Source organism: Motacilla alba, chromosome 3, assembly GCF_015832195.1.
Source record: "Motacilla alba alba isolate MOTALB_02 chromosome 3, Motacilla_alba_V1.0_pri, whole genome shotgun sequence".
Classification (NCBI taxonomy): Eukaryota; Metazoa; Chordata; class Aves; order Passeriformes; family Motacillidae; genus Motacilla; species Motacilla alba.
The window spans coordinates 90,189,691-90,211,919 of record NC_052018.1 but is presented as its reverse complement, the minus strand read 5'-3'; the positions used below and the strand labels follow the sequence as shown (position 1 = coordinate 90,211,919).

General features: G+C 39.3%; 1 long non-coding RNA gene across 1 annotated transcript in view; it reads left to right on the top strand.

The window, feature by feature from the left end:
• Window positions 1–1,868: 1,868 nt before the first annotated feature.
• LOC119699858 overlaps window positions 1,869–22,229 on the top strand; it is a 44,459-nt gene continuing 24,098 nt past the window's right edge. The window contains exon 1 of the long non-coding RNA XR_005256569.1: window positions 1,869–2,034. This is a non-coding gene — a long non-coding RNA (uncharacterized LOC119699858). The remainder of the gene's footprint in view (window positions 2,035–22,229) is intronic.

The window sequence follows — 22,229 nt, the reverse complement described above, 5'->3', positions numbered from 1 at the left end:
GAATGCAGAGTCATTATTTCTCACTCTGCTTTCAAGCATGAAATTATAATCTCCCATGTTGTGCCAGCATTTAAGAGTTTATTACTGCAGCAGGAATCACGATTACCAAGATCACCTTTTTTCAGGACCTGGTGGAATACTAGGTGAGCAGACTGGCTATGGCCTGGGCATCTTCTGGGTTTTAAAAGAAGAGGCAGGATGAGAACATCAGGATTATGGTTCTGTTTTTAGAGAAGGTTACGACATTGCTCTGGCACAAAGGGAGGGAGCATGATCTCCTAGAGACATCTCTGCCCAAGCACTTAGGGGGGCAATTTCTTAGGTGCTGCCTGAGCCTCCCCATTTCTGCTGGCTCTGCTGGTGCCACAGGGAAGTGTCTAAAGCTGCATCCAAACCAGCCTGGTCAGCTGGGATTGCAGATGAAAGCTTGGGAAAAAGCAACCCACTTTAAACGAATTCCTCCATGACAGATGCAGGGTGGGTGGAAGCTTCCCAGGAAAGCGGTGGATATGTTTGTATGGCAAGAATTCATTCTAATAGTCCCAAGACACCCACGATACTTAAAATCCAAGCAGAAGAGTAACTGTCACGTGTAATACCATCACCTAGGACATCCCTCCAACCTGCTAAATTTACTGCTTTTCCGGTCATTGATCTATCTGGGAATCCTTTTCAAATTCATGTGAGTTTTATTAAATGTTGGGTAATATGTGACCCCATCAAGTGAAGGCAGCGTCCACTTGGGAGACTTTTGTTCTATTCAAACCTTTGTTGACAACGCAGTGAGCTCTGCTCTGGGCTGCCAGGGGGGCGGGCAGCTGGGGCCGAGTGCGCTTTGATTGATTTGCACAATAGGAACGAAAATATTCCCGAAACTCTTGAGATCACTCAACTCTTCCTGCCAGACTTCCATGAAATATAACATGCAATCAATTTAGCTTACAGCCAAATTCTCCCCTTTCGGCCCCCTCTTTCCTTTGGTGTGTCAGCGAAGATAAATGAAAGAAGCAATAAGGAGTACAAACAGCAGTAGCCACGAAAGCAGCAATTGCTTGTGTAGAGGGGACTCATGGTGCCAGGCCAGAGCAGAACCCACAACAACTTGACCAAACACAGGAATGAATGAAAGGTCCTTTTGAAAGGGCAAAAGAAAGACCGCGTTGACCTCTTTGCAGAAAGAGGAAACTTCAAAGGCTTTACAAGAGTTAAAAGACCCAGTTACACGCAGCAAAAATGACTTGCATTGGATGCTAACACAGCAAAACTAAACAACCTCACAGTAAGAGATAGAGCAGAAGGTGGGGTGGAGGGGGCATGTTTCCCTTAGCCACTGGAAAAATGTGGAAAAGGCTAATTCTGTCCATTTGGTGTTAGGTGTAAGATTCATTTGAAAGCCATACATGACAGGAAAACAGAAATTTAGACAGAACTCCTAACAGGCTTTGGGAAGGTCAGGCACATATTTTATTTTCATTTTTCTCATCAAGAAGTATTCTCATCGTGTGCTTCTTTTGGAAACATTTGGCAGTTCCTTAGGTATGACAGAAAATATGTCTGAGGAAGTTAGAACTAATGAAACTGAGTATTTAACAGAAAAACCTTCTGAATGATCCAAGCACTGCATATGATTTATGAAAACTGCATTGAAAGGGGCAAAAAAGCGCTAATAGACTGAGATTGTTGCATTCTGCTGCTTTTCCTTACGCAAAGTATTTTACTTGCTCAGCACAGCTTGGAATGCATTTGGTCACACGTGTAGTTTTAAGTGAGAGAGAGGGCTGCTGGCTGCAGGGACATTGTTTGTGCTGGGGTTAAGCGAGTGGGTAAAACCTTTTGCTAGACAGCAAGGTCTGTCTCCGAATTCCAAGGATTTGAGAGCAAGTAAGTCACAGCACTTCAATGAACAAAGACTTTCCTCTTTAATCTGCTCTAGTTGGGAAAGATAAGACCTCAAATGGAATCTACTTCAAGACTAGATTACACATTAAGATAAGCATAATGCGATAAGCACCAACTGACACAGCTTCTGTAAGGGTAAGTTGTGCTGCTTCATCTTTCAAGAATTCTGTACTAAAAGTGCATGAAGTAAGAGATGAAATGTATCTTTTGAACATAATTTACATGGAATTTCAAGAGACTTCTAACAGAACCCTTTGTGAGAGGTTTTGAAATAAAATAAATAGCAAGCCATGTGGTCAGCCTGTCGGAAGCTTGAAATTCATAGCAAATAGCCAATCTTAAACCAAAAGAGAACATATAGGATTTCTGTTTATTGTTTGAAATACTTTGAAAAAGGACTTTTATGGCAATTTGTTAACAAATTATTTTGGATCAGTAACAACTAAAAAGGACCATTAGACACTCCTAAAAATACTTGTATTTGCCCAAAATGTTCATTCTTCCATCCATCAGCTTTCTGGCAGCTGAAAATTACTATGTGTTAGAAAATATAATAAAAATTTCATTATCATAATGGACTTTGATCTAACATGGTTCCCTGAGGAACCAGATATGAATCACTGAGAGTATTACAGCTTAATGAATATGCCTTTCCAAAATAAACTAACAAAGAGATGGATTAGAGAAATACTGTACAAAAGTAATACCTCGCTGTAATAATGATTTAATAGAAAACTACAAATGATAGATTCCCTGTTGCACCACAGTTCAGTTTTGGATGCCTCGATTTAAATGAAGATGCTATGCAGAGAAAGCCTCTGGAGAAGAATGACAAACCCAGTCAAAGTTGTGTGAAGATTTGCTTGACTGATCACTCCAGCTATGGGCATTTGACATGCAATGTTGAGGTTAGCAAAGTAGCAGGCAAAATACACTTTCATAAATGAAGCTTTAGAGTGCCAACATTCAGAATTGTGGGTTACCAGATGAAGGGTCAGTTTTTTTCAGTATGAGAGATGGGAGCCCATTTTCTTGAGAGCAATTGATGTTGTCTTTTGCAGCTACCTTCTGCAGACTTTTTACAAAGTAGTCCACGTATCCCTTTATCCATGGCCCATGACCTGAAAATGACAGGCTTAATGAGACTAAAAATGTGATTTCAAACGCAAAATAATGAATGTCAATGAGAAGAGTAGCCATCCATTTCTTTCTTCTTTGCCCCACTGTATAAACATTTCAAGGCAACTGATTAAACTCAGATTCAATACATCCAGGACATCTCAGTTAAAGGAAATATTACTTTATGTAGTTTTAGTAGTAGCCAATTTTTCATTCATTGCCACATGTCCTCCGTGGCTCTTGCGTAGAAGAAGGTTTCAATCCAGGTTTTCAAATCTACATAGGAACTTTCAGTTTTAGGGCAATTTCTCAGTTTGGTAAGGATTCAACCTTTTATTTTTTGAGTGGCAAATAAAAATCTCTAAATCTATTAAAAATCTATAAAATCTCTAAATCTGTATACATGTAAAAATCATGCCCCTAAATATTTTGCCAGGGATACAAATTCCATAATATTATTTAGCAGAACTTTGTCCTTTGGTCAGCAATATAAGTGCTCTGAGGAATTTATACTCCTGTCTTTACTGGTATATAAGACTGGTATATAAATATGTTTGGAATAAAATATCTGTTTATAAATCACCATTTTTCTAGAATGCCACTGATAGCAAAGTCCAGGATGACTAAGACATTAACGCAATATTGTCTGTTGGGGTGGTTTAATTTTTCTCTGAATATATCAAACCAATAAAATGAGATGAATATCTAAGGTAAAGCTTTGTGAATGCCCTGTATTAAACTACTGTATTCGTATTAAATGTGGTATGAAAATAAGAAGCTACTGCCTTCTTTTCTACCTCAGTGAGTTGTTATTTTGATACTTTCAAGTGGATAGGAATAAATGGTACATGCTTCAGCCTGTTGACTCACAGCCACTGACTATTCTGACATGGATATCTGCAGCAGCATGAAGATTGATTGCCCTGGTGCATAGGCAGCAGCTGCCATTTACAAATGCCAGCCAGTGCTACTCGTGGGGATTTGTGATAGAATACAGAAATAAGGCAGAATTACTTCCATTAGCTGAATACCTGCCTTTTTTTCCTTATTTTGCAGTCACACTGTGTGTCCCCACAATAATCTTTTTTAAAACACTAGCTGATTTTAAGTAAATTTGGCAGAGGCAGCTGATATTTAAAAGGCAATTAAGTTCTTACAAATAGTGTCAAAATCAGTGATCAAATAGAAGAGAGAGAAAGAGGTTTTTCAAGTGTCCTGTCTAAAGGAGAGGTTGTCACATATATTTATTATACATCAAGGGATGTATACAACCAAGAAATCTAAATGCTCAAAACCACCAGGATTTTGTAATTGTTAGATGCAAGAAATGCTTCCTGTAGCCAGCCTGGCATATGTGTGTCAACTCCTGTCATGTATCATCTTGTGATCACAGAGTTGTGCTATTTCTGTGGCAGCCTGGCACTGAAGAGGCAAGCTGTAAACAAATTTCTCTCTTTTCATACAGTTGCAGTTCACTTGATTAAAAATTAACAGTGAAATAATAACTTGGTGTTTTATTTAACAAGGTGAGGTCATGCTGGAGCCATCATCCAAGCAGTTCTACTTAGCTTGGAAGCTGCTGCAGGGTTTTTAACAGTGTGGGTATCTGTGTTCCTATTGATATATGTGTGTGTTTGTGTGTATGTGCATACATTTTATATGGTGTATATCCTTTAACCAAGACTCTCAGGCTGGGAGCTTTCTTCAGCATGTTTTCTTTTAAACAGCACATATTTCTGCTAGCTTTACTCACAGTGAATGCTATCTATTGGTGACTTACTCCATTGGTTTTATATCAGATTGCTCATAGATTAAAGAGCTAATCAACAGGAGGCAAAAGGGCTGCCAAGTTTTTCAATTTTATCACAAAGTCTTGAGATATTTGTTGGTTTTTTTTTTTCTGTGCCTTAGCTGCTGGGATAGTGGAAGTTTGTGAAAATCTAAGCTTCCATTAAAACTAGGGGCTCTTAATGGCAACTTAGACTTGCTAGCCTTCCAGGCTGTGGATCTAAGTTGAAAATATGAAGCAAGTAACCTCAGAGGGTCAAGATATGAGAAGTCAAATATAAACATTTTTCTTTCTTGAGACATTCTCATAATGTCTCATAATTTTCCAGTGTCAGTGATGAATGAATAGGAATGTCAGAATTTCTTCCTCAGCTTTAAAATGCTATGGAGTGACTTCAGCAAAGATGAAATGTAGACATTTGGTTTTCTTCATGAGGAGATGGATCAGCATAAACAATATGTGGGGCTGAAACAACAACAAAAAGTACTTTTATGCACTGAGCAGAAATATGGCCCTTCATCTACGATACCTTTCAGAACTATTAATCTCCTGTCTGGAATCAGATTCCTGAGACTGTATCAGTATCCTCAGCAAGTACAAGCACATGTCTCTCCTCATTCAAGACAAGCTCTGGTGTATGGTTTTCCTGATGGTGGTTTTACAAAGCTTTGTATTTCAGTGAAAGAAAAAGAAAAAGATTGAAAAGCTAGAAGGATCTATAAAACAAGGACATACCTTGTGTGCAGCCTGGAGAATAATAAAATGGCAAAGCACTGATGGGAAAAGGGATTCATAACTTCGAAAGGAGTTCTTCATTTTCTTTGGGTTTGGGGAAGGTCTAATCAAATTGCACAACAAATAGAGTTGCATCAGACAAACTTTACTCCATCAAGTGTAGAGGAAACTGAGTAAAAATTAATAGTGCCAAATTTGTTATTTAAATGGTTAACATACCGTCATAATCCTATGCAAAGTGATAGTGGCTTGCTAAACAATTCACTGCTTTCTTTCTCTGTTCTTGTTTGTGTGTACTCCCATTCCTCATGAAATTAAGAAGACAAGCTACACTTTAAGAAACAGTGTAATAAATTTCAGCAATCTAAGAACCTCCAGGACTGTGCCATCAGAAGTAATAGCCTAAGAGAGACAACATGTATTTTAAGAAACACAATTAATCAAAATCACAGTCAGAAAACCAAGTTTAATGTAGTCAGCTTTAACTTGCCAGGAGTAACAGTTTTCTTCTGCTGTGAAGGGTATTCTGGATGAAGCCACCTAAAAAGCCTTGGAGCCAAACCATTAAACAGAAGGTAATCAGCTAGTGAAAAATTCCCCAGAAACTCTCCGTCATTTCCCTCTCACTTGTTATTCTGCCTTTGGCTAGTCCCCAAAATAAGCCATGTTTCCTGAGATATAGCTCTCCATGGCTCCTGATGTTGTCTCTCCCTCTCTCCCCCATGGATACTCTCCCCAGTGAGAGTATCACATGGATATCCTCTTTTGCATTTTTTATAGCATTTCACTCTCTAGCTGTAAAAGATTAAATTAAAAGATTATTTGACCTGCCTTTTGTGGTCAGTGCCACTCTAGCAAGCAATACATCACTGGAGGAATGTCAACTTCATGACCCATTACTCAAATGAGGCGCCAACTAGGAAGAGTGAGCTGAGAGATCCAAGAGTTCTAAATTTATTGTCATGATACAGTTAAAAATAAAAAACCCACCCCTCTAGTAGTATGTGGAGTGGGAGGCAGAGGCAAGAAAGAGTAGGAAGTCTCTCAGGTCAATCAAAAGCTTTAAATAATGTGACTCTGGCAAGCAGGGCCTCTTTGCACATGAGATAGCTAATTCTGCTATTTTGATTTTCCTCCTGAAAAAGACAAAATGTTTTATATCCCCTCTTAATGCAGCCTTTAGATTTCTGGGCAGATTTGCAGCATGAGATTGGATTTGGATGGACGAGGATATACCATTCACTGTGCTTTTGTGTGCTGAATTGTTAGGAATAGGTTCTTCACCCAAAGGGTGTTTGGGCACCGGCACAGGTTATCAAGAATATGGTCACAGCGCCAAGCCTGAACAGAGCCCAGGAAGTGTTTGGACAATGCTCTCAGGCACATGGTGTGACTCCTGAGGTGTTCTATGCAGGGCCAGGAGTTGGATTCAAGGATTCTTGTGGCTTGCTTCCAACACAGAATATTCTGTGACTCTGTGGTTATCCTGAAGTAAGGAGACCAGTTTGTGACTCAGCTGCTAACCTGCTGCAGTTGCTGTGGACAGCTTAAGTTGGCTCTCATTTCAAGGCAAACAGTTGGGGCAGGGTTAGCTTCAGAAGTTTAATTTGACTGTCCTATACCTAGCACAGTGTGGCCATTCTTCTTGCTTCCATACTCTTTTCAGCCTCAGATCTTCCTCATGTCTTTCCTGCAGCCTCACTCTCCCTTGTGGTCTTTGTTCCTCTTTCATTCTTATTTCCATTTGGCTTTTTCATAAAGGTTTCCCTTTTTTCCCCTATATAAAAAATGCATATCCTAGTGACTCATCTCTTCTGGGCTACTCCTTCAAGTATTCATATCCTTAGAAAAAAAATAGGAAGGGAAAGAAAACAACTACATTCATGGCAGACATGGACTCTGCTGTCTCACTTTAACCCTCTTGCCCCACTCAGTCTGATACATCTTCATACACTTCATACACCTGCAGAATGGGTATTTTTAAGGATTTCTGTAGCTAATGGTAAGAGAAATGGGTATTAAAAGAGCCCCAAGACTGCCTTGTGCTTCAGGATGCTACTAGAAGATAGGGAGGAGGGGGAAATAGTAACTGTAAGCCAGGGCACAGAGTTTCAAGCTTAAATGTAGAACCTGAAGCAGCTGGTTCTGATGGAAAAAGGCTGAAATATAACATTTGATGTAGTCAGGCAATAGATCTGCTTGTGCCATTGACAATCCTCTTTTGCGGGGCCTGATGAAAAAAAGTACAAGCACAGGAGACTCAAAAATAAGGCAGCAAAAGGATGAGCAAAGGACAAGATTTCAGTCCATTCTCTGGCACGTGACATGCAGTGTTATGGAATGTTCTAGCATGGAAAAAATTCCAGAAACCCTCCAGGACTTTTAAAAAAAATATTAATGTGTTCAGAGCTGCTCTGTGCTACAATATTCTCTTTTAACTATGTAGAGTTTCACAGCTTCTGCAGTGCCAAATATTTTTTCATAAACTTTGTATTTGATGTTATGAAATTATAACAATGTATTATATCACATTAATACAGGACAATATAGCTACACAGGGCATTTAGAAATTAGCTGATTCGACTTTTGAGGGACCCCAGCCTGGTGGAATGGAGAAATATGCTGTCTGTGCCAAATTATGCCCAAAATTGTACACATAAGGCTCTGCTGCTACCTGAGGCAGTTTTGATAGGATTTTGAGGGTAGGAGTGAGCTGAATTCAGACTACTGACAGAAATGTCTTCTTGTACATGCATAAGTATTCCCATCTCTTATTGCTCATCAGTTCTCTTATGGCCCTTGCTTGGATCCCAGTCCTGATGCTGCCATTGCTGGGCCATTCTCCTGAACTGCCAAGGACTCCTCTGGGCTCACTTGGGATTTGCCTGTGTGGAGTTTCCTGTAAGGCTGAGGCTTTTGCTGCTCGGGAAAAAAAAGAATCCAATTCATTATGTTTGACTGGCATCTAGAAAACTTTAACTATGAGAGTACTATTCTACTAGTAATAATGATAATAGTAATGATAATATTATTGGTAGTACATTTTCCTATTACATTATAGTACTAAAATATGTTATTTTTTTATTATTACAATAATACATATAGTTTCACTGCAGTGAAACCAATTCATATATAAATGTATATAAAGGGGGAAACACTTTTTCAAACCGAGTTTCATAACTGCTGAAAATGGCTCATTTTTCCAGGCTCTGTTTTTCTGGAGGGATAATCCTCAGCACAGTAGTAAGCCAAGACACCATAGACTGGAAACAAAAGTATATGACTCAAAAGAAAGGCTCTCATTCATGGCAGAATTACTGCAGCAGCTCACACTTCTGTGCTGGGACACAGCAATCTCCAGAAGGGTGTGATCTTGGCTGAGAAGAAACAGTTTAAGTCCAGTCCTCCCCCAGGTTTGGTTTGTGGTGTCTCGGGGCTGACAGAAGGTCAGTCCCTACGCAATAGCTCACCCTTCCCCCAGGAGCTGTGAAAAGCTGCTCAGGGATCACTCCCCCAGCCACAGCCATGGAGGAACAGGCTGTTCACTCACAGGCTCGCTAAGGCAGAGCTCCCAAAGCAGCTGCCAATGCTCCTTGCTCTTTTGGCACCTAGAATCCATTTTTTTAGCAGTACCCTGTAGCAGGTATGAAGTGTATCTGAGCATTGCAATTTATAATGCCACAGAAGGGGAAAAAACTCTTATAAGTGATGGCAAGCAGTGGAATACTTAGCCTAAACCTTAACAAAATAATTGCCTTTGTGCACTATATGTAGTGTGATTTATAGGACGGCTTCATGAGAGACCAAATGAAACCCTGGAGTGAATTTTACTCAAAAAGATCAAAAGTAAGATTAATGAACTAAAATTCTTTACCTATACCATTTATAGGATTCAACTGGACTGAGAGGTCCCTTTTGATGCTAGGAGTCTGACCTATATATTTATATTTTAATCCATTATTTTTTACATATTTTGTATGATGCAATTTGCATATTTATACACAATTACTATTATGGTTTATTACAGTACCCCCCCAAACATGCCAAATGCTTTAGGTACAGTTCCACTTACACATAGTTCTCTGTTTCAAAGAGTTTAGTAGCTGGAAACTTAAGTTTGGAAATGTCTGCACTCAGGTATGGCTCTCCTCACTTTATGTGCAGGAGTGTTTGCAGGGTTGGGCCCTGTGCAAACAGCTGGAGTATGGATATTGCAGTCCTGAAAATCACGACTCTCAGGCTTATTTCAAGACCATTTTTGTTACCATTTTGGAATCAAATATCAATAGATTGTAATACTTTTGAAATTGAACTTTGCTTGGGGATTACTCAGGGATGTAAACCTGAGGGGGCGGGTACTCTGGAAATACTTAAATTTTTCCTCTACAAAAACCATATCAAAATGCAGTAGTATGAAGGGACCTGAAACTCCTTGTGCAAGAAATTATTTTGGCAGGAGTGTGCTGGAATATGGCCATACATGTTTCTGTGGGGAGCCTTCTCTATGGAGGTTGCGGCAGGACTGAGCAAGGATTTACAAGAAATTCCCATTAGTGCTTTTATCACTACGTCTGGGGCAAAAGGGATGTTTCTCCAGTCCTAAGGTAATTTTGGGGGCAATCGTCTTCAATTTATCTTCCTCAGAGTGTGATGTGGCTCCACAAAATGCAACGCCAACAGCCACATGCCATTTTTCACCGGAAACCCCTCTTTGTTCCCCACCCAGAGAGCCGAGACATGCTGTGGGCTATCCACAGAGGCCACCCATCCCTTCACTGGGTCAGTCCACTCCAAGAGTGCCAATAGACCAAAGCTGCTGCTCCTGTACCCCATAATTGCTCTGCAGAAATGCTTTTTGGACAGGCCTAATGGGTTTTTGAGGGGGAGGGCACAGCTGGTCCCCCAGGCAGTGGCTCTGCGATGGCAGCTGGTGATTGCAGGGGCACCCCGCCCCGCCCTGCCCACCCTCGCTGGGCCTTTCTAAATGTTCCTTTTTCCCCAGCACTAACCCAAATAAACACAAGTATCCATAATGATGATGAATGCCCACCAAAGGCTAAAATAATGTGCAAGTTTCTAATTTGTTTTTAAATATAGCGATTTTATTTGTAAGGTTTTTTGTGCAAGCCTCTCAAACACCATTAAACTCATACTCAAATATTTACAATGTGTTTATACTTACCGTGTTCACCTCTGAACAAATTGTTTGACCTTATTTGCAAATGTGTTACGAGAGCCCCCAATGACAGATGATCTTTCATAGGAAATCACAACATGTAAGTGAAATTGAAGCTATGCTGCTGCCCTGTGCAGTATATCAAAGCGCTCTGATCTCCCCAAAACATAAATTTGTGGTGCAGCCACCCTGGCAGAGCCTGGGTGGGGATGGAGGAGGGTCCTCCTTTAACCTCTGGTGCACAGACCCACACTTCAGGGGTCAGTTTACGCCATGCGAGATGAGGGCATTTGACGTCCAAAACTTGCGGGGCTGATGCTACCCAGTCACTCAAATCACATAATTAATGTGCTTCTGGGTTCCAATAATAAACAATTCTGATGCCTACTCGCTACAGCCAAACTTCCCGGCCTAAATAAACAGCTTTTGGCTTAAAAATGGCTCTTATCCAAAATGAAGTTTTCCATTGATCAACCAATCCTGCTATGAGTTTGTACTTTCATGATTGGCGGGGGGACTAGAGCAACTGCTCTAGTTTCCCACTGATTATGTTAAGATTGAAAGGACTTATTAAAGAATTATTTATGTTTCTGTACATATAAATTTTATGCTGATGCTTGCTCACATAATCTCCGGACACAGTAGTCACACTTAAACCACGTCATTTCAGCTAACTAAATATTATCCTACTTATAGAACTAACAGAAGGTATGGAAAACATGAAGTAAGAATTAAAGGAAAATTAGGATAATTCAAATTACATCCCATTTTAACTGAATGGCTAAAGAACAGTCATCAAAGAGCAAAAGGGAGCATACTCACCATTGTGTGTCTTACCCCAATGAGGGATTTGAAAGAACAACAGTAAAACTTTCCCCTTTGCCAATAAAATGTTTTTTTTCAGACTCTTCTTTTGTTGCTCAACAGCTCTTACTAAGAGAATTGCACTGCAGGGAACCATCTTCTTTCTCAGGTGACACCAAGGCAGCTTATTGGGTGAGAAAAATTGAGAAGAGATCCTTCTAACCCAGTGACCCAACCCAGCCCTTCCACCCACAGATTTCATGTTGAGCTGTTTCCGTGGATATCACTGAAGCTGCTCTAAGTCAGCAATCCTGATTTACAATATCTGTGTCCAATAAAAGAATCAGGGCAATTACAGTTCTTCAAACGGGAGCCTAAGCAATGTCTGTTCCCAGTTTAGACACAGCCTAGATATCATTCCTCAGCCATCCTGAGGCCTTTCTGGAAGGACAATATTTCATAGTCATGTAATCATCGGCCCTTTGCTGACACGACCAATAAGAAAGTCAATTGGTGTCAGCTGTAGTGGTGATTTTGTGATGGCAACATCTGTCCTTTCTATTCCTGATGAGACTTAGTCTTGGTCACTGTTAATTGGGCGAGGATGAAAGCTCCAGATCCTGTTACAGGTCCTTTGAGTAAACTAGTTACTCATGATTTTTTCACATAGTTTATCTCCTTTGATTTGTAAAATTGTTTCCACTTGATGCTTTGGGCCCAGGTGCCTTTTGAGTAATAATAAAACTTTGCAGCAAGCCCCTGACAAATTCAAGTGTTCATTTCTACCTATCCTGGTAGTTTAGATGACGCTGTATCTGCCTCAGCCCTTCACGGTCCTTTAGTTTTTCATGTCTGTTAATTAATCATTCTGACACAGATTTCTGCCATGCCAAAAATGTTGTAAATATCCTATATATAGATCTCAACTAGGACTAGCAACTAGGGATTTCTGCTTTGTTCTTTTATCACACATATGTTTCACTTTGATGTAAACATTGTTTCAAAAACAGTAAAAAGAGCTTTTTCATGCTATGCATAGATTATTCCATAAACATATGCATCCTGTCAGACACAGTAATAATTAGAAATAGCTGTAGTTTCATTGCTAACTCCGTAATACTTCAAACTGCTTAGATTTTTAAAAAGTAAAAATAAGATGCACATCTTTGGTTCTGGGTAGAAAATGTTTAAATTTCAATTCCTTTCCCTGTCACTAGGACTCATTTAATGTTTCTAAGAAATAAATAGTAAGCCTAATAAACTCACTACAATTTTATAATTTTACAACAGTAAAATTTCACATACAAAATTCATCTGGATGGAGAAGTTAAAGTTATTTTAAGAGTGAAATTCAGAAATGTTCTTACAACATAATTGGTTTTTTGTTGTTCATGAATATCTTTTACTATCCAGACAAATTGATGGCATATATATACTTCTGTTGTATCATACAGTTCTAGTCAAAGAAAAATTTACAAATTAAAAAAAGAACTGAAAAACCTTTCAGAGGGAGGGTGCATTTAAATGAGTCTTATATCCCATGCAGATAGCTGTGGGGATAAAGGGATTGGAGAGCTCTTATTTTATTTATAAAAATAAATATACATTTATTTTTAATTAAACATCTCTCAGGCTGTGCCAGATGGTCTCTTGATAATAAAGGCAATGTTTAAAGGTGTTATTTGCTCTTACACCTGTTCATGCATTGAACTTGACTCATCTTTCCACCTCAGCTAGTACATGCAACAAGAGCACTAATCATGAAGGAAAAAAGTGAGGTTTATTTAAACCTGGCTGTCACAGGCACAGCAGCAGATTAATTTTCATCATATTTTAATGGATGGGACTCAAAACTCAATGAACTCAACAAAAATATCCATGATGTACACAAGATGGATTGGGCATTTGTACAGTCTGGTGCTAAAGTTCAGTCTGGCTGCAGGGAAATCCGCTTGTGCACCCTTGAGACCTGCGCCAGACTCTGCAGTGCCACATTGCACTTGTCCCTTCTGGCTGCCCAGCTCAGGGAAGGGCTGTGCCTCAGCACCAAGGCAGGCAGAGCTGAGCTCCTGGCCCTGAGCTGGCTCCTCGCGGGCGTTCCGCGGTGCAGGAGGGCGCTGTCAATGGCCAATTGTGCCGCCAGCTCTGCATCCTCCACCTCCAGCCCCCCGCTTTCCCCCACCTCTTCTACAAACAAGCTTTTCACGAAAATTCTGCTTTGCAAGGAGTGGAGCCAAGTGACATGCTTAGTGAACTGTGTTACCCTGGATGATTAAGAAGAGCTAAACCCTAGGTTTGTTACAACAGCTTTACTACAGAGCTATTACTGTGCAACAAAATCATTGCCCACCAATCATACTCCAACTTTTATTTTTGAAATACATTAAATGAACTATTGCTAATGCTAATGTCTCTGAAGATTAATTAAGAGTGTTGGAGAGGAAATTTTTTTAAGTACAGATCAAGAAGTAACATTTTCCACCAGATGTTTCTAATGTAGCTCTAGGAAATCAAGTGTCACATCATCTGAAAATTAGATTTGGCTCACTGGGAATTTCCACCACAATTTTATTTATATATCCAAAATTATACCTGTTATTAAAGAACACACAAAAAATAAGCTTTTTTTTTGACAGCAATGCAGCTACAGTTTTCATTAGATAGATAGCAGATAATCTGACTTTTATGAATCTTGCAGTGTGCCTTTGACTTTGGTGTATCTGAGATAACATCACATCCATCACAAAGAGCCTGGCAGAGATGCTTTCTCTTTAATTCTACCTTGACAAACACAAGATCTGATCTACTTCCTCTTTTCCCCTCTGAGGCCAAGGAAATTCTTTTTGTTCAATCTACCCTATCTTTCAAGTAAAAAAACAAGCGTTTCTGCTATCGGGTATGCACTGACATTTCCCCGAATCAGCATTTTGTGCTAGGAAAATTAAATATTGTTAAAATGAATCGTGATCTCAGGATTCCTTCTGTTTTTTAGCCCTCCACTGCAAGCGGTGCCAAGCCTGAAAGGGCAAACTAGAGTTTTCCCAACTTGCTAAGCTGAGTCCTCTGACTCAGCAGGATAAAAAGTACTCCACCTCTCCAAACTCTTGTGCTTTTATGTCCAAGTGGAGCTGTGATTCAAATACAAACAGGCAATGGGACCCCAAAATTTAACTAAGTATCTTAATAGATAAGTGGATAAACTCCTGATTACATGTTGCTCACAGCCCATTGTTCATTGTTCAGAAATAAATGGCCCTAGCAATCCTTCAGCAGTAATGATATCAGCAATACTTATCAGAAGCAGACTGATGCCTTTGTACAAATGGCACTGATAAAGGACTTGCAGAGCAGAGAACAATTCAAACAAGTGGAGCGAACAAAGAAGTGCATGGCTTATCTTTTGTGGCATTTTCCATGGCTTCGGAGTATCTGACAGCGGAGCCAATGGGAATATATATTTTCCATGATTACAACTGCATATGTGGCTTGCACTTTCGATGTCTGTGCTGGAGCACCCTCAGTCTCTTGTCTGCTGATGCAGGGCAGGGCAGCTCTGGCACATGGGAACAGGCACCACTTCAGCTATCCTGGCCTCAGAGTGACAGGTGATTTAAGGTGCTCTCTTAGGATGGTTGTTTTCCACAGCTGTACCTATTTGTATATATATATATATATATATATATATATATAAAATTTTTAATTTCTTTTTAATTTGTTGTTAATAGTCACCACAGTTTCCAGTCCCAAAATAGGAGCCATAGCAGAAACCCCCAGGATCACCATTTGTCACAATTTCATTTGCTGGACCATTGTTTTACTTCAATCACACCATGCTGTACATTTCCTACAAGGAAATACTGGACTTTATTTTAATCTTCATTTTTATGTGATTGCCCCCATATTATGTGCATCAGTATCCCTCTGCCTGCCTTTCCATCACCAGTTTGTAAAGACAGACTCAGGACTAGAGCCTATATTGCTGAAACCTTAAATAATCCTGCCTCATTTTCTTTGTTTACAACAAAAACATTGAGATCACTGGGCATGATTCTGACTTCAGTTACACTACCTTGAAACAGTGGAGCTTTTATCTTTTTTTGTTTATCAAAACATATTCTTGCTCTTTCTCCTTCTACATTTGCTGCCTTTTATCTCAACCTCTTTTACTTTTTGTCAGAGGAAGTTCTTTGCTATGTTCACTAACACCATATTTGAACCTGTGATAGCTTGCTTTTTCTGCCATCAAAATAATTGAATCAAATTTACTGTAAATGCTCTCTGAATTTAAGTTTGCGCCAGTTCCAGAAGGATCTTTCTGAATGTTACATTGTAGTAAAGCAGTTTCAGAAGCGCAAAGACAGCAGAGTGAAAAGCCAAGAAGCATTCTATAAGAGAGCCTGGACTGAAAAAATAATGATTCTTTACTCTTAGTTGTAATCTTTATAACAAAACACCAAAGAAAATGCAGCACAAGGAACAGCCTTCTAGTGTTCATTGAGTGGCCACTCGTGAAAGTTAAAGAATTGGAAATACTCTGAGAATATTTAAAGTTTTCCTCTCCAAAAGCCATATCAAAACGCAATGGTATGAAGGGGACCTGAAACCCCTGGTGAAAGAAATTGCTTTGGCAGGAGTGTGCTGGAATATGGCCATACATGTTTCTGTGGGGAGCCTTCTGTGTGGAGCTTGTGGCAGGACTGAGGATGTTAAACTGAGAGTCGAGTGGAAAGCTCTGACAGAGCCTGTGTGTGATCTCTCTATGGTTGATCTGTTCATCCCCCAGCCTGGATAGGTACGGGGGGTTGCCTCACCCCAGGTGCAGCTCCTGGCACTCGGCTTCGTTGAGCACCGTGAACTTCCCATGGTGCGACTTGTCAGGATTGTCCCAATCCCTCTGGATGACATCCTGGTTCTCAAACTTGTCAGCCACATTCTATGAAAATGGGGAGCCTCACTGCTGCCTGTGACTGTGTGAACTATGACTTCTATCTCCAGTTTGACTCCATACAATGTGTTGCCATCTTTTATATTTGGATCAGGAATTTAAAGTGCAGTTAATATATATGGAGGTAAATGGAGGGTATCTCTGGTTAGTCTTCCAGGTATGCTTCTCGCTTTGCTGAAAGGAATGAGCTGTGGAAACTTCATCCCTTTTGCTTTTTCAGGTGGGTCTTAACTTTTCCAAGCAGCTGTCTGCAATATGTGTGGCCCCATATCTCATGAGAGGCATTTTTGATACCCTCTGAAGTTAAGGTTTCAAAAAATGTTATTGAAAAAACGTCCCTACTAAGAATATTTTTTCTTCGAATAGTTATAAAAAGGGAAACCCATGCCCCGAGTTTGAAATCCACATGTTACTTTCCATGTGGTACACACATGTGTAACATAGGCATGTTTTTATGAATCGTTTGTATATTCCTCAGCCAGACTCCTGTGTTTAAACAAATGTGGAAACAACACAATACAGCTGTATAAGGAATTTTTTTGTTCCTAAGTAGGATCTATAGATTTTTAAAGCTACATTTTCAGCAATAAAGAAATTGTCCATATTACTGGAATGTACTTCATATCTTGATAAAACCTTTCATTCTTTTGGTCTGGAAAAAAAAAGACCTATGAAGTTTACAATGATGCCAACTTAGCATTGCAAGGGGTAGTAATAGTCAGGGGTGAAGGTGCTATTCATTACTAAGCTATCAAAACAGGCCTGTCTACTTGACAAGAAGGTTAGTTCTGATGTTGTTTCCAAAATTATTAACATCTTATTAAATGAAATGTTTCAGAACTTGGGACAGTTGAATACCAAAAAAAGCCTGTAAAGGGAAATACAAAATAAATGGCCTTTATTGGCAGTTCCATTCAAACTTTTTTTCTATTCTTCTCTTTTCTTTTAGACCATGAAAGGAATAGGATGGTTGCAATAGCATATGAGAAAATGGCCTCACTTGTACTGGATGATGTAAAATATTGCTTCCTGAATTACTGTACTCTGAATCATCCAAGAAGCAAATACCAAAAATCTGAACACATAACTGCTTGCCAAAATAAAGTGCTGAATTTGGACAGTGTGAATTTCAGGTGTCAGATGTAAGATGGTCTACAAGATAAATGGTCTACTGTCTGCTCCACTACTAATTTGATGAAAAGATGAGTCAAGTTCACATTCTATATTGCCAATACAAAGAAAATTAACTGCCTTTTACTGGCACATCATTCAGTCTTATTGCTGCCTCTCAGACACAATGAAAAATGGTGTCTGCTCCCACTATGACTGCCTGGAAAAGAGTAATTTCTAACCCTCTCAAAGTAATTTCTAACCCTCTCAAAGGGGTGCCACACACTACCTTCCCTACACTGCCTCTGTACTGATGACCCTAATGTTTCTTCTCTGCCTAATTCATATATAAAGCAAGATACCAAATATGTTTATCTCCAGGTTTGGTGTCTAGGAAAAAAAAAACTTTGTATTCCCTTTTCATTTTATTTTCTCACTGGGAAGATAGTACTGAATTTATTCTCCTGTGGGATCCCTCATGAAAACTATTACAGAAACATCTTGCACAGACATTGCCATTTTTGTTTAAGTGACATCTTAAAAATCTGGTTAGGACCAGATTTTCAGAAAAGTAGAAGTATTTTTTCCACGGTGTATTAAGTCAACTGGAAATATAAGTGCCAATGTGAGCCCAGTTAATGAGTTTCTATCACTAAATAAATTGGTAGTTATTCTAGGTGATGGAGGATTAAACATTCTTTTATTGAAAATTTTGTTTAACTAAGATGACCCTATACTCTATAGAAAGAAAAGAGAAGACTCCTCTCACAAAATTGCTTACAAAGTCAGAAATAAAGCAACTGAAGCTAAAATTAGAGTTTGCATTTACTTTCCACAAACTGAGCTTAAACAATGGTAAGCATTGTGTCTGTAGGATGTGTTTGATGCTCTTCTACCATGCAGCACACCCTGCATTTCACCAAAATTATCACCGACAGCTTTAGGAATGTGCAATTAACTGAAGGCATGAATAAGATGAATCCCATCCAATTGTGTGGAATTCGAATCTGCATTAAAATTATTCTAGAAAAAATAATATGACTGGTTCAGTGGAAGAATTCTAGCCTTGCATGTGAATAATGGATTTTTCCATTCCATAGCTTCAATATGAAAAAAAGGAAATAGAGGAAAAAGGAATGGAGAAAATTTTAAGACATCCAACAATTTTAAGATGTAGAAGCCCTCCCTATGTTACTTAACTCCCTCTTTTACTCTACTTTAAAGATTTAGGTCAGTTAAAAAAAAAAAAAGTAGAGGAAAAGCCAAAGCATGTGATTTTAGAAATGTTCTGATTAAGTGTTTTAACTTTTGTGGATAATTTTTGGTTTTTTTTTTTTATTTTTTTTGCTGAGCTGCTGCCAAAGGTGATTGAGATTTTGTATTTCTTAGCCTGCATGTTTAGCCTGTGTTTTTATGTGTATTTATGCCATATAGTTTTCTTTTTATCCAGCATTATCAAGAGATGGAAAAGTGCAATGTATCAATAGAGGCAAAAAAGTGTACTGGCATTGATACCAAATGAGAATAAAGGAGAGAACTCCCCAGTGTTTGACCCAAAGAAGTAAATTTTCTGATTTCTTCAAAGGAACCTAGATCAGAAAGGGTGAAGAAGAAGTTTTATGTCAACTGACAGAATTATCTTCTAATATAGCTTAGTTTTGATTTGCTAACTTTTTAGCAAGGACTTACATTGCTGAAAAAAACCTGTTAGCATGAAAAGCATCACTTCATGATGCACCATTTCCCCCTTTGTTTGTGCTAAGAAAAGATAAATATAAAAGTTCTGAGAGCTGGAAAAATAAAGGGCTCTGTCTGTCTTCACCTACAGCAAATTCAGGGATGAGGCAAACAATGAAGTCATCAAATGCAGGTCTGACTTCAGCCATCCTGCGCTGCTGAGGCGGCCGCAGCAGCCGGAGCTAATCACTTGCTCTGGCCTGGGGTCTGTATAAACACCAGGAGAACAGTCTCATATAGTTCTGGGGCTGGGACTGATTCAACAGAAAATGTAGTAAGAGACATCTTGTTGGATTGCTGGCAGGATGCACAGAGTCAATATTTGTAATAGCAATTAGTTCTGGAACTGAGACAAGCGACTTGATGCGCAAGTTATGGCATTGTCCTTTAGCTCTTTCCTTTTTGAAGTAAATAGTTATGTTAATCTAATCTTGCACAAAGTCACTTTCTCACAGTTCTAAGTTTCTTTTAAAAGGGAATTTGTCTAATTTACCAGCTGTTCAGAGGACAGCTTCTTCCTAACAACTATTTCTGCTACAGACAATCTAAACTAATAAAGACTAATTGTAATTGTCAAAATTTAGTAGTAAGATTGGAAAATCATAACTTTGCTGTGGACTACCAGTGAAGAATGCATTTTGTCAATCAGAACCAAGCACTTAAAATAATTGCTAGCTAGATATGTTAGGAGGCAGCTTCTTCCCATTGGAAGCTTCTTCTGAGGCTCCTACTTGGAGATGACAAAACCAGATGGAGAGGGAGTATCATCATTTACTCTGACCTCCAGCATAACTTAGACACGGGACTTTCGTAAGCTGTGTCTCCTTCCAAAAAAGCATCTGATTTAGAAAACTTTCTAGTTCTGGTTTAAAATGGCCTACGATAGGAATTCACTACAACCTTATTAAGCTGTCCTACTGGCTAATCTGTCACTGTTCAGAATTTGTCTAGCTCCAGTGCTCAGACAGTTAAGCTTCTTATAATTTGATCTTTTGCAACTCTGAAGAATTACATTTTTGTTGCCAAGCAAATTGCCTTTTTATATTCTCCTTGACACAGGAATCTGTTGAGTTCCTGAGTGTTCCAGTATAAAGCAAAATTTTCATTCCTTTGTTTCATTTTCCAAGTATTTTCTGCACTCTTTATGGCTCTTCTATACTCAGTACAGAGTTGGGCACCAGCTCCCAAAGTAAATGTTTGGTGACTTTCCTTGTCCTGTTTATTAGTATCACATTTCTTCATCTAACCCTGAAATAAATGAACTCTTTCAGCTGTAGCACAGCATCAGGGACACCTCCAGACCCCAAGTATTTCCAGAGCTACAACTTGCCAGATGTAGTCTGCTGTCTTGGCAGCACTCACTTTGCATAGCTGGGTGTCCTGCACTTGGCCGTGCTGGAGCTCTGATTTATAGCTGTGCCTTTTCACACAGCAGTCCAGGTGACTCTGGATCTGTGACCTGCTTTCCTCAGTACTGCCTTTCTGTGTCATCCCCAACACTCCCAGGAAGTAAGCAGGCAGGGACACGGCTGCTCGAGTTTATTTCAGCTCTGTAGAGCTAGAATGGATTTTCCTTTTCTCATTTCTCTTTGCAGACCTATTCAATTATCCAGCTTTGGGCTATTTCATAAGGCTGTATACATTTATCAGAGTGTTCATTTCTTATTTGAAATGTCATTAATGGTATTAACTCAAAATGTCTTTCATAAATCTTGCTGAAAGTACACTATTAATTTTATCAGCCAAATTTGTTGCTTCTTGCCTCTATCTTTAGAAGAGGATCTTAGTCTCTGGCTTTTCGTCTAACTAGCTGACACTAATTAAATAATTTTCCTTTACTTCTCTGTCTGTAAAGTCCAATGCCAATTATTCAGACCCATTTCTGCTGCACCTCTCTCACATTGTTTAAATATTTGCATAGTAGTGGCTCGGTCCATCTCCAAGTAATTTCTGGAAAGTTTCACTATTTCATGAAAGTCTAGTGTTGTGCTGAAGAGAGTTCACTTACCCTTTCTGTTTTTAATGTTGTAGGAGGTTGCACTGATAAAAAAATTCAACTATTGTAACTTCTATTTATCATGTTTCTCGTTTACTTGTGTAAGGAGTGTTATTTTGCTTTCATGGAACGATAACAGTTAAAACAAACCCTAAGACAGAACTCTCTAAATGTAACATAACTGAAATGTAGTTACAGGGCAACTGTTTGTTTTACTCACTTTATCTGTTCCTTTATGTCATAACCCCCACAATAGAGATTATCATCTCAAACCCCCATATCTTTAGGATCAATTGCACCTTTCAAATTAAAATGCTACCTCTGTGGTTTTAAGATGGAATTAACTGAGTGCTTAATTTTATCTTAAGTACATAGGTTCAAAATTGTTTTCCAGACATACATACTGTCTCTGGAAAAAGAAAAAACAAAACAAAACAAAACAAAAAACCAACACTGATAATTCTCAACTTCTGCCATGAGCTTCACCCCAGGCCTTCCACTGGAATAGGCAGCATAAATCTCATGCCCATTGATTTGGCCAGAAATTCATAGATCTATGTTTTGTTTTCTGTTCCAAAGCTGTCAAAACAGGGAATCCCAGCAAAGACATTCCTGATGTGGCAATCCAGCTGACATTTAGTGTCACAAGATTTCTCTTTGGATGCTTGAGGGCATCCTGGGTAAGATGGAGCCCCATGGGCCTGTCAGCCTTCCGTGTCTATTGTAACCTGTGTGGTGGCCATGGGGTCTGCATGGACCCAGCACCGCAGCTGTGGAACAAATCCAGAGGTGTGGAACTCCTGGGAGCAGGGACTGCAGCACCCAGGAGCCGCTGAGCCCCTTGTTTGAGGTCTGTGCAGTCTTCAGCCCAAAGAGCAGAACTCCTCCCTTTCTGCAAGAGCTGTGATTGTATAAACAT